A 13,947-nucleotide genomic window follows, 5' to 3' on the forward strand; every position below is an offset into this window, starting at 1 on the left:
TAATCCCAGCACTTTGGGAGGCCGAGACGGGTGGATCACCTGAGGTTAGGAGTTTGAGACCAGCCTGGCCAACATGGTGAAAACTGTCTCTACTAAAAATACAACATTAGCTGGGTGTGGTGGCGCATGCTTGTAATCTCAGCTACTCTGGAGGCTGGGGCAGAAGAATCGCTTGAACCCGGGAGGCAGAAGTTGCAGTGAACCGAGATGGTGCCATGGCACTCCAGCCTGGGCAACAAGAGTGAAACTCCATCACAAAAAAGGAAAAATAAAATAAAAAATATCCTATCCTCTAGTCTCTCTAGTTACCTACACTTTACCCATCTTTAGGTACCTACACTCTACCCATCTCTAGATACCTATACTCTACCCATCTCATAGGCTCAGTTTAATCTGACCTCCTGTCCAAAAGTTTTTCTGGCCATTCCCTGTCTTCTGCATTGTTGCTGACACCACTTGTAATGGGAAGTCATTTCTTTTTTTTTTTTGGAGCGGGGGAAGAGCCTCACTTGGTTGTCCAGGCTGGAGTACAGTGGCATGATCATGGCTCACTACTTTGACCTCCCAGGCTCAAGCGATTCTCCCACGTCAGCCTCCTTAAGTAGCTGGGACTATAGGTGCACACCACCATGCCTGGCTAATTTAAAAAATTTTTTGTAGAAATGGGGTCTCCCTATGTTGCCCAGGCTGGTCTTGAACTCCTAGACTTAAGCAATCCACCTGCCTCAGCCTTCCAAAGTGTTGAGATTACAGATGTGAGCCACTGCACCTGGCAAAAGTCTTTTTTTTTTTTTGTCTTGCCAGCATCAGGCAGAAGCCTCTGATGAGAAGCTATTGGGGCCTCAGTGAGGTTATACCTTTCCTCTCTCTCCTCCTTGGTAGATACAGAGTAGTCCTGTAGGCCCACTAATCAGATGCTCCAGCCCAGGACTTTGAATTGGTGGAAATAACTTTGTAGTCTACGTGGGCTTTGGATATTTGATGATATTAAGATATTTTTAACTTGGTGGGTAGTAGGGGAGTGATGATGGTATTATGGTTGTTTTTAAATTTTATTTTTAAAATGTAGGTGTTCAAGCCCAGCAGAAGTGTCCTATCTCCCCATATACTGGAACCTAATTGCCTATGGGATAGTACTAAAGAAGTGGGGCTAGGGGCCAGGGGCGGTGGGTCACGCCTGTAATCCCAGCACTTTGGGAGGCCGAGGCGGGTGGATCACCTGAGGTCTGGAGTTCGAGACCAGCCTGACCAACATGGAGAAACCCTGTCTCGACTAAAAACACAGAAAATTAGCCAGGCGTGGTGGAGCATGCCTGTAATTCCAGCTATTCTGGAGGCTGAGACAGAAGAATCACTTGAACCCCGAAGGCAGAGATTGTGGTGAGCTGGGATCGTGCCATTGCACTCCAGCCTGGGCAACGAGAGTGAAACTCCAACTCAAAAAAGAAAAAGAAATAGAAATAGGACTGGCACAAGTGCCTCTTGCCTGTAATCTCAGCACTTTGGGCGGCCGAGGTGGGAGAATTGCTTGAAGCCAGAAACTCAAGACCAGCCTAGTCAAAATAGTGAGACCCTCTACAAAAAAAAATTAAAAAAAAAAAAAAAAGAAATAGGGCCTTTAGGAGTGATTAATGGGAGTGGAACCCTCATGAAAGGGCCCTCACCAGACACCAAACCTGCTGGCATCTTGGTTTTGCACTTTCCAGACTCCAGAACTGTGAGGAATAAATTTGCCATTTATAAATGCCCTAGTCTAAGGTAATTTTGTTATAGCAGCCGGAAAGGACTAAGACACTATGTAGCTTCAATGACACCAGACACAAGGCATTTAGAAAAAAAGGGTTTTCTTCTTCACAACGAAAGGAAAAACTCAGTACTTTACTTGTGACACCAGATGTGTGTGTGTAGCAGGGGTTCCTATACCAAGCAATTCTCCAATTCTCTGGAGACACCAGCTGGGTATCCTACAATTCAATTCAGTTCTGACATGATCTATCTGAAGTTAGTACCTACCCCACAGTCAGTTGCCAATCAAAAGTCCAGGTTGTCACCTGGTGTTTCTGATAGGCTATGAGTCAGAGGGTCCCATGACCCCTTTCTTGAGTTTAATCATTTGCTAGAACAGCTCACAGAACTCAGGAAATGTTTGTTAGTCAATTCTCACATTGCTATAAAGAAATACCTGATTGGGAGGCCGAGGTGGGCGGATCACGAGGTCAGGAGATCGAGACCATCCTGGCTAACACGGGGAAACCCCATCTCTACTAAAAATACAAAAAATTAGCCAGGCGTGGTGGTGGGCACCTGTAGTCCCAGCACTTTGAGGGGCAGAGGCAGGAGAATGGCGTGAACCCTGGAGGTGGAGCTTGCAGTGAGCCGAGATCACGCCACTGCACTCCGCCCTGGGCAACAGAGTGAGACTCCGTCTCAAAAAAAAAAAAAAAGAAATACCTGAGACTGGGTAATGTGTAAAGAAAAGAGGTTTAATTGGCTCATGGTTCTGCATGTCGTACAGGAAGCATGGTGCTGGCATCTGTTTGGCTTCTTGGAAGGCCTCAGGAAAATTACAATCATGGTGAAGGTGAAGGGGGAGCAGGCACCTCACATGGCCAGAGCAGGAGCAAGAGAGAGACTGAGGTGCTGTGAGAGGCATTTGCACCAGAGCGACTCCATCTTGAATAGGGACTGGATGAAATAAGGCTGAGACCTTCTGGGCTGCATTCCCAGGAGGTTAAGGCATTCTTAGTCAGAGGATGAAACAGGAGGTCAGCACAAGACACAGGTCATAAAGACCTTGCTGATAAAACAGGTTGCAGTAAAGAAGCTGACCAAAATCCACCAAAACCAAGATGGCAACAAGGGTGACCCGTGGTTGTCCTCACTGCTACAGTCCCAGCAGCATTATGACAGTTTACAAATGCCATGGCAGTGTCAGGAAGTTACCCTATATGATCTAAAAGGGGGAGAAACCCTCAGTTTTGGGAATCACCCATACCTTTCTCAGAAAACTCATGAATAATCTACTCTCTTGTTTAGCTAAAAATGGGCAACCAGCAGCCCTTGGGGCTGCTCTGCCTACGGGGCAGGCATTCTTTTATTCCTTAACTTTCTTAATAAACTTGCTTTCACTTTATGCTATAGACTCCCCCCAAATTCTTTCTTTCGTGAAATCCAAGAACCCTCTCTTGGGGTCTGGATCTGGACCACTTTCTGGTAACATCTTTCTGGCAACCACGAAGGGACTATACTGAGGAGACCCCTGACCCACAGGAAATAGACTGCAGCACCAGTTGGCTGACTTTGGGTAAGTGATGGGGTACCCGAGTAAAGGATGAGATTGGGCTACAGGCCCAACTTAGGGGAGTTAGAGCCTCTCCTAAGACAGAGAGGGTTAAAGGCCCCTCTCAAGAAAAGGCAACGACGCTTGACCGAACCTGGATTCGAGGCCCAACTTAGGAAGGTTAGAGTTCTTCCTAAGATTTAAGGGGTAAAGTTCCTCTCAGCTAAGTACAGGTTTGGCACTATGGGATGTTAACTGCTCTTCTATTTGGATTAATCTGCCTTGCACTCTGCTGACAGCTGTGGGTGACAGGATTAGGCATGCACAGGACCATGGAACATGGGGAACTATTTTTCTCCCCAAAAGGGGAAACTTGCGAGCTGATGGGACTGCTGGAGAAGATCCCTTCACGACTAACGAGCAGCCACCTGAACTTTTGGGTCAATGTTGCTGCAATGGCTGGGTCTTTCTCTGACCTCCTTGATTGCCTCACCTTCACCACCCCGCTGCCACCAATGCTTTTCTCACTTTCTCTCCTTTCCCTTTCTTATCTTTTCTGTTACTCAGGGTGATCATCTTGCCCAGAGACCACATACTGAAACTCTTGGTCGGAGGTTAAATTAAAGATGACAGGGCCCAACCCGGGGCAAGTTTGAGCTTTGCCAGTTCAATGTTGGGTGCTAAGCAGAGGGGCTAATGTCTTTGTTTTGTCACACGTATTTTACTCTGGCAGGAATGGAAAATGTTAATTCGGGTCCCCTGTGTAGCCGGCTGGGGGCACAGCTTACAATATTGAGAGGCTTTTGCCTGTGGTTCCATGAATTTCCTTTGTGTTGCAGCTTGGCCCCCAGTGCTTTGATGCAGCAAGCAAGATCGCTAAGACCGCTCAAGGAAAGAAAACCCAGAAACCCGATACAGAAGTTAAGAAGAAATTACTTAGGCAGATAGTGAGGATACCGAAGTCCTTAGTAAGGTTTTCCTTTTAATGAAAAGCAGCCCCAAATCATTTTCCTTTCTAACAAAGAGCAGCCTATAAAATCAAGCTGCAGACATAGATGCCGGCAGTCATGCCAATCACGTTCAAAAGGGCGGCTCCATCTTCCCTTCTCTGCCAACCACGTGTATATTAAGGAGCAGATAAGATGGCACCTGCCAAGGAGAAAGTTTATTCGCATAATAAGATTAGGGTGGGGCAGCCAGCCTTCTCAGTGCACTATGTAAACATCATATCTGATCGAACCAATCTGTGAGCCCTAAGTAAATCAGACATCACCTCCTCAAGCCTGATTACAAAATTGGGTGCATCCACCACCAGCCAGTCTTTTCCTCTTGGAAGTCCCCTCTCTCTCACTAGAGAAAGAGCTGTTTTCTTCTTTTTTTCTTTCTTTTGCCTATTAAACCTCTGCTCCTAAACTCCTTGTGTGTGTCCATGTCCTAAATTTTCTTGGCGCGAGATGACAAACCCCGGGTATTTACCACAGACAACATCACCACTTCACTGACATGTCAGCCAAAGGGTGAGGATTTCTTACCAAACTTCTGGCCTCTGTGTGTGTGTGTGTGTGTGCAAACTGGTTGAATAAATGGTAAAAATCACTGTTTTATCTTTTCTTTTTTTTTTTTTTGAGACAGAGTTTCACTCTTGTTGCCCAGGCTGGAGTGCAATGGTGTGATCTCGGCTCACCACAATCTCCGCCTCCCGGGTTCAAGCAATTCTCCTGCCTCAGCTGGGATTACAGGCATGCGCCACCATGCCCGGCTAATTTTGTATTTTACAGAGACGGGGTTTCTCCGTGTTAGTCAGGCTGGTCTCAAACTCCCAGCCTCAGGTGATCCGCCCCGCTCAGCCTCCCAAAGTGCTGGGATTACAGACATGAGCTACCATGCCTGGCCCAAAAATCACTGTTTATCGCCTCCACAGTTTTAATTGAGAAAAAGGATTCATGAGGCTTGTCTTAAGCTGTGGCAAATCTGGTAGGCTCTGTGTGTTTTTATGTATTGTTCTGTCAGGAAGAGGGGTACCTTAAGATGGAACACAGGCCTAGGACACCATAAGCCCACTGTTCAAGATGACCCAGCAAATTGGTCAGTTATGTCTCTGGGAGCTTGACCTTATAACCAAGCTCCTGTTGGTTTTTGCCATCCAGGGAACAAGAATTTTGAGGTTCATGTTATAGTTAGCCCTATAAATTATCTTGAGCAGTTAAAAGCTTTTGCAAGTTTGAAATTGGCTGCTCTGACACCTTCTGGGAAGTGCAATAGAAACCACCCAATCCTGGCCTGGCGTGGTGGCTCATGCCTGTAATCCCAGCACTTTGGGAGGCCGAAGCGGGAGGATCACGAGGTCAGGAGATCGAGACCATCCTGGCTAACACAGTGAAACCTTGTCTCTACTAAAAATACAAAAAATTAGCCAGGTGTGGTGGCGGGCGCCTGTAGTCCCAGCTACTCGGGAGGCTGAGGTAGGAAAACGGCATGAATCCGGGAGGTGGAGCTTGCAGTGAGCCGAGATTCATTGTGCCACTGCACTCCAGCCTGGGCGACAGAGCAAGACTCCATCTCAAAAAAGAAAAAAGAAAAGAAACCACCCAATCCTGTAGCTCAGCAGCTAAGGCTTTGCTATTTTACCAATGGCAGTCTGGGTTCCTGGCTTAAAGAATGAGTCCTTTCTGGTTTGATATCTGCATAACTTTCACCATTTGTTAATTCTCTTCCCCTCCATGAACAGTCTTGAATTTTCCTTTCTCTAAGCACCTGGGAGGTTACCTTTGGTAAAGTTCAAAAGCCAGAAATATTGGCTGTTTTGCCTGGCTAGAGTCTGGTAATAAAAGATTTAAAACAACCTTTTATTTTATTTTTTATTTTACTTTTTTATTTTTTGAGACAGAGTTTCGCTCCTGTTGCCCAGGCTGGAAGTGCAATGGTGCGATCTCAGCTCACCGCAACCTCCGCCTCCTGGGTTCAAGTGATTCTCCTGTCTCAGCCTTCTGAGTAGCTGGGATTACAGGCATGCACCACCACACCCGACTACTTTTGTATTTTTAGTAGAGACGGGGTTTCTCCATGTTGGCCAGGCTGGTCTCGAACTCCCAACCTCAGGTGAACTTCTCGCCTTGGCCTTCCAAAGTGCTGGGATTACAGGCATAAGCCACCACACCTGGCCCAAAAACAACCTTTTTTAAAAAAGAGAACTATGGTTAAAAGCTTAATAAAAGTGGATATTCAAGCTCTAACAGCCTGGGACTCCTTAGGAAAAATAGGAGGCACCACAGATCCCATTTGGGGAAAAATGTCTGTTGTCTTCATGGAACCCCAGGAAATAAAAGTGGATAGATTCCTCTCAAAATCTAAGGCTTTTTCCTGTTTTGCATTGCGTTATCTGACGTTTTTAACTTTTTGGGGTATCAGAAATTACTTTGCATTATTAGAGAGCTTTGGTATAAGCTCTACCTAGTATAACAACTAGGTAGGAATATTCTTTAGCTAATGGCAATTATGGGGGAATACATGGCTCTTTGCATGTCTGGATTAGAGAAGCATGCTCTTGACTACCTAGGAGGTATGGAAATGTCCCCACCCCCACTGAGAGATGACTTCCATGGGAGATGGGCTGAATCTCTCTTTTTGGGATCCAGGATCTGGATCTGGGACCCTTAATTTTTGGGAATCTGTTTTGCTTCCAGCTGTGCCTGCTTATTAGGCTGTAGAAACTGCATGCTTTCCTGGCTGTGTTCCTCCAAAGGCTCCACCCTGAAGGCAGTAATCCAATTAAGAAACTGGCAAATGAAAAATCTTTCAACTACTAGATCTTCTTCTGTCTTTGTATTTATATGTGTTATGTGTATAATGTTTCCATATGAAAGAGCTTTGATTAATTGGCTTAAAAATAATAAGTGCTTAAATCAAATATTTTGTCAGAAAAATAAAAACTGTAATGCCTTTTGGTTCACATGAGTTTAGTAAGCTTTGGGAAACACAGTTTTAAAGACTACTGGTAAAACAAAAATGTTTTCAAAATTTAGGCATTTGGTCTAAATTATGCAGGTCAAATATTAGGTTTGCTTAATGCTTTAAGGTCATAAACTGCTTCTTTGACTTTTGAAAATTGTTCAATTTACCTACTTTGGAGCATTAAATTCTAGATAAAACCTGGGGACATGTGGAGCTATCCATACCCCCTGGCTATGCTGAAAAAAGTCAGACCTTATTTGTACTTCTCTCTGGGTCCTAGGCTCCACACACACCTGGTACATAATTAAAATCACTTATTGGCCAGGCACAGTGGCTGACGCCTATAATCCCAGCACTTTGGGAGGCTGAGGTGGGCAGATCACTTGAGGTCAGGAGTTTGAGACCAGCCTGGCCAACATAGTGAAATCCTGTCTCTACTAAAAAAAAAAAAATACAAAAATTAGCTGGGCATGGTGGTGGGTGCCTGTAATCTCAGCTACTCGAGAGGCTGAGGCAGGAGATTCACTTGAACCTGGGAGGTGGAGGTTGTAGTGAGCCAAGATCATGCCCCTGCACTCCAGCCTGGGCAACAGAGCAAGACTCCATCTTAAAAAAATAAATAAAAATAAATAAATCACTTATTAACCAGGTTTTTCACCAAAAGTAAAAGTTAAGAGTTAACACTGTAACATGTAATTGAGGCTACTGAAGAAACAATTTTACATGCAAGGGGTATAAGGAAAGTAAAATGCACTTTTGGTAAAAGATTTTAAGAAGGCATGGGAATGTGGATTTTTCTGCCTAGATTGAAGCGTTAAAGGATTGTATTAAGTTAGGATAAATCTAAAAGTTTGGACAAGTTATGGAAGGTTTGTGAAAAATTATTCTTGTAAAAGAAATTCTATGTGTGAAAATATTAGCTAAAGTTAAAGGGATATTATTCAGTTTTTCCATAAATTGAATATTAAAATAAAAGCACAATGAGGTTTTCTCTCAGAGAATTGATCTGCTCTTTAACAAAAATTGTAAAGGCTATAAAAAAGATCTATGAGAATCTTACCTTTTGGTCAGACATTAAAATTGGATAGATTTGTCTGTAAGGTTTTATTAAGAATTGGGTTTGACATCAATAATGCACTAATGCAATGGTAAAGTGTGGCTCATTTGGTATAAAACCATGCAGGAAACATTGTCAACTATGAGATTGTGTTTGGCTTTCTTTGGGCTGTATATGTATAAATATGTTATTGGTATGTGTTCAAAAAGTATACAATTCTAATATAACAGTGCATGTTATTAATAGTTATAATTGTTATGTAAAATTGTTTATGCCACAGAAGTAACCAAAATTTCCTAGTCAATTGTGACTTTAATTGTGGCTGTCCTAAGACGTTTCATCATCCACAAACAATGATGGTTTTGTTTTGATCCTCTTTAAAAGGTGGTTTGTAATCAGCTATAGGACTCTAACAGGTGTTCTTGAACGCAAGTTTCTGATAACTTTGGAGACTATGACATTAGAATAGAGGAAAAAAACTTTCAGTGTTCATGGAGAGCTGAAATGTTCATGAATATCAAGTAGAACAGAAGTTAACTGCATGGACTGAACTAATAGAAGAATGAAGTAACCTTTTTTGACTTTTTGCTTAAAATGTTGCTGATCCTTTGTTTTGTTTTTCAGAGTTAAGGAGACTTTTCTTTGGAACTGTTTACAGCTTTTAACAATTGAGTAAAGAATACCTGTGAACAAAATTTGAAGCACATTTGTTTCTCTCTACCTGATTTATCCAGAATTTCAAAACGATTTGTTGAGTATTCTTAATTTATGGCAATATAATTATCTGCAAAAGTGCAATAAGAATTCGTTTTCTTGTGTAACAAGACACAATTGGAGATACTGGTTATTTTACCAAGGCTTTGACTGGAATGGTGTACTTTCCTTTAAGGAATCAAACTTGACTTATAAAGCCAATAAAAGCCCCTTGGGAAAACTGGCCTCATACCTTGTCTACACAGTCCCTGTACAGGGTTTCTGACCTGTGGTAAGTAAAGAATGTCACTTTCTTACAGTCCCAGGGGCCCCAAGTTATCTTGGGACCTCAAGAGGAGAGGAATTCACCCAACTCATGGGTATTTGAGGGTATAAATGCATGGCTGGGCTTAACTTTAAAAAAACTCTTATCTGAGATTCCTGATGGAACAGAGTCCATTAAAGCCAATTTTAGGTCAGGCGCCATGGCTCACATCTGTAATTCCACACTTTGAGAGGCCAAGGCAGATGGATCACCTGCGGTCAGGAGTTCGAGACCAGCCTGGCCAACATGGTGAAACTCTGCCTCTACTAAAAATACAAAAGTTAGCCGGGTATAGTGGCAGGTGCCTATAATCCCAGCTACTCAAGAGGCTGAGGCAGGAGAATCATTTGAACCTCAGAGGCAGAGGTTGCAGTGAGCCAAGATCATGCCACTGCACTCCAGCCTGGGCAACGGAGAGAGACCCTGTCTCAAAAAAAAAAAAAAGCTAATTTTAAAAGCCTATGTGAACAATAATTATTCTTGCTGCTCTTTATAGAAATAATCAGGCCAAGTATAATAAAGCAAATTGGTCTTGCCATGATTTGTTTTTAATAAAAATGGGAGACTAGAGAGAGAAAAAATATGTTTCAAAAACTTCTTAGATTCTAGTCTCATCAGTTATTTTTTAGTTTTTTTCCTGCAATTTAGACTAACCCTACTTATTTCTGTGAACCAACCAGTGAGCTCTGGCTGCAGTTCAGAAGAAACAAGAGGGATGGGTAATGTAAAAATCTGGATGAATATTCTAATTCTGGTCACATATTGGAATCAGCTAATGTCCCCGTATCAGCTTGGTTTCAACAGTTCTCAGTTCATGGAAAGCCTTCTTATTTAGTTTACTTGGGATAATTTTACTTATTTTGCTTTGCTGTTGTGGAACATATTGTGGTTGTACTCTTTGTGTAGAGATGCAGGATAAGCTTGCTTAATGGTTTCTTAAATTGAACACTTACTAATTTTCCAGATATCACCTTTTCTCAGAGTTATGAATGTCCCTCACCATGCCTATGCTTTCTGACTGCGCTCCTCTCTACCCTGAATGCAAAAGACCCTAATAGTCAGGAATATCACTGCCTCTATTCAGCCTTAAGAAGTTACAGAAGATACATCTTTATCCCTCTACAACCCTTAGGATTAAGGGTTCTCTTATAAAAGGGAGAGGGGAAATATGTCAGAGGCATTTGAACCAGAGCAACTCCATCTTGAATAGGGGCTGGGTAAAATAAGGCTGAGACCTACTGGGCTGCATTCCCGGAGGTTAAGGCATTCTAAGTTACAGGATGAGATAGGAAATCAGCATGAGATACAGGTCACAAAGATCTTACTGATAAAACAGATTGCAGTAAAGAAGCCAGCCCAAACCTACCAAAACTTAGATGGTGATGACAGTGACCTCTGGTTGTCCTCACCGCTACACTCCGACCAGAGCCATGACAGTTTACAAATGCCATGACAATGTCAGGAAGTTACCCTGTATGGTCTGAAAAGGGGAGAAACCCTAAGTTCTGGGAGTTGCCCACACCTTTCCCAGAAATCTCAGGAATAATCCACCCCCTTGTTAGCATATAATCAAGAAAGAACCATTAAAAAGGGCAACCAGTAGCCCTTGGGGCTGCTCTGTGCCCCCAATTTTTTTTCTTTTCTTTTTTTTGGAGACAGAGTGAGTGCCATTTCATCTCATTGCAACCTCCACCTCCTAGGGCTTAAGCAATCCTCCCACCTCAGCATCACAAGTAGCTGGGATTATAGGCGTATGCCACCATGCCTGGCTAAATTTTTTTTTTTTTTAATTTTAGTAGAGATGGGGTTTTGCCGTGTTGGCCAGGCTGGTCTCAAACTCCTAGGCTCAAGCAATCTGCCTACCACAGCCTCCCAAAGTGCTGGGATTACAGGCATGAGCCACTGCACCTGGCCTCACCCTAAATTATTTCTTGCAGGAGATTCAAGAGCCCTCTCTTGGGGTATAGATGGGGACCCCTTTCCAGTAGCAGTGCCACCCAGTTTTAAACAGCCAAATCTTATGAAAAGTCACTCAGTATGGTGAGGACAGCAACAAGGGGTTGGTGCTAAACCATTTATGAGAAATCAGTCCCCATGATCCCATCAACTCCCACCAGACCCCATCTCTAATACCAGAGATTACAATTCAATGTGAGATTTGGGCAGGGACACATATCCAAACTATATCACACTTCATTTACTAGATTACCAGATTGTTATAAAAGGATACAACTCAGAAACACCCAAATGAAAGAGATGTATGGGGCAAGGTATATGGGAAGGGGTGTGGAGCTTCCATGCCCTCTCCAGGCATACTACTCTCTCGGCGTCTCCACATCCTCACCGATCTGGATCTGGTCCTTTTGGGTTTTTATGGAGGCTTCATTATGTAGACATGACTGATTAAATCATTGGCCATTGAAATTAACCTAATCTCCAGCTTCATCTCCCCTTCCCTAGAGATGGGGGTGGGGTGTGGGGCTGAAAGTTGTAACCCTCTAATCACTTGGTTGGCTTCCCTGGCAACTAGTCTCCCACCCAGAGGGGGTTTCCAAAAGTCACCTAATTAACATAAACTTTAGTGTGGTTGAAAGGAGCTTGTTAGGAAAATCAAGATGCTTTTTTCACTCTTACCACTTAGAAAATTCTCAGGGTTGTAGGAGCTCTGTATCAGAAATGGGGTTGAAGTTCAAGTATGCATTTCTCATTATAAATCACAGTATCACACAAGGTGATCCAGAATAAATTCTAATAAGGGCATTGCTGACTTTCCCCTGCTTGCTTTGTCAATAGCTTCAGGATTTGCATTGTGCTATGGTTTGAATGTAGCCCCAAAAAGGATGTGTTAGAAATGTAATCCCCCAATGCAACAGTGTTGGGAGGTGGGGCCTAATAAGAGGCGACTAGGCCATGAGAAATCTGCCCTCATGAATGGATTAATGCAGGAGGGGGCTCCACATAACAGGATGAGTTCAGTCACTTTATTGCATTCTCTCTCTCTCTCAATGTCTCTTCTTCTGTCACAGGCTGACACAGCAAGAAAGCCCTCACCGGATGCTGATCACTTAGTCTTGGACTTCTCAGCCTCCAGAACCATGAGCCAATAAATTTCTGCTGATTATAAATAAATAGTATGAATATAAAGTCTCAGGTATTCTGTTATAGCAGGACAGACTAGGTGCTATTAAAACAACATGACTAAGAGAAGTTATTTTTCCTGCTTTGGTAAAACTATTTATCAAGACTCTAAAGAGGCCAGACACAGTGCCTCATGCCTGTAATCACAGCACTTTGGGAGGTGAGGTGGTTGGATCACTTGAGGTCAGGAGTTCGAGACTAGCCTGGCCAACATGGTGAAATCCTGTCTCTACTAAAAATACACAAATTAGCCAGCCATGTTGGCATAAACCTGTAATCCCCACTACTTGAGAGGCTGAGGCAGGAGAATCCTTGAACCCGGGAGGCAGAGGTTGCAGTGAGCCAAGATTGCACCACTGCACTCCAGCCTGGGTGACAGAGAAAGATTCCGTTTAAAAAAAAAAAAAAAGATAATGGAAAAAAAATGTAACGCAAGATTTTCAAGTTGGCCAACGCTAATGTCTAATGGACATAACTCTTTAGATGATACGAGAAATATGCTGCATCTGGCAAGAGTTCATGTAATGTCTCAGACTGATGCAAGAGACAGGTGAACCATTATTTATTAAGACAAGCTCATCAATGTCTGGGGTGGATTGCATGGTGAAAGGGATATCTCATATCACTTAAGTCCCAAAGGAAACTTGATGGAAACCATTAACTGGAAATGCATTTCTCAATTTCTTAGTCAAGCTCCAGGTTCTCTGTGTGATACTCCCAATTTAGTTCAGTTCGACAAATATTTACCCAGTGCTATGTGGCAGGCACTGGACCAGGTGCTAGAGATGTAAAGCTGAGTAAGACACATTCTGTTCTTGGAACCAAACTGCCTAAGGCCAGTTCCTGGAATTCTTCAAGTGAAAGGCATGGCTCAAACATTATGGCATCAGGGAAACAGTGGTATAGGTTTTGTGATCAGTGAGAATGCATGAAATAATGCTCTAGTGGGGGTGAGCTGAAGCTCAGCCCCGTTACTACTCTGTCTCATTTGCCACTGAGAGATTTCACTCTCCTTATTCTTAAGGAGAAAGGTCCAAAGATCTCATCTTCTGAAGCTACTTCCTGCTGAAGCTACTTCCTGCCTAACCTTGCAGGGCATGGAGCTCTCTTCCTGACTGCTCTAAAGACCTGTAGAGACTAGGCACTGTTGAAACCTGGAAGACATAAATTTTAACCATCCATACTCCTATTGAATATAACAAATAATTATTTTAAAAAATTAAATAATACCCAGTGATAATAACATGCTTAAGCTCAGTTTGAGAATTCTTTTTTTTTCTTTTTTCTTTTTTTGAGACGGAGTCTCGCTCTGTCTCTCAGGCTGGAGTGCAGCAGCGCGATCTTGGCTCACTCCAAGCTCCGCCTCCCGGTTTCACGCCATTCTCCTGCCTCAGCCTCCCGAGTAGCTGGGACTACAGGCGCCCACCACCACGCCCGGCTAATTTTTTGTATTTTTGGTAGAGACGGGGTTTCACCGTGTTAGCCAGGATGGTCTCGATCTCC

The sequence above is a fragment of the Pongo pygmaeus genome, chromosome 19 (genome assembly GCF_028885625.2).
Source record: "Pongo pygmaeus isolate AG05252 chromosome 19, NHGRI_mPonPyg2-v2.0_pri, whole genome shotgun sequence".
Lineage (NCBI taxonomy): Eukaryota > Metazoa > Chordata > Mammalia > Primates > Hominidae > Pongo > Pongo pygmaeus.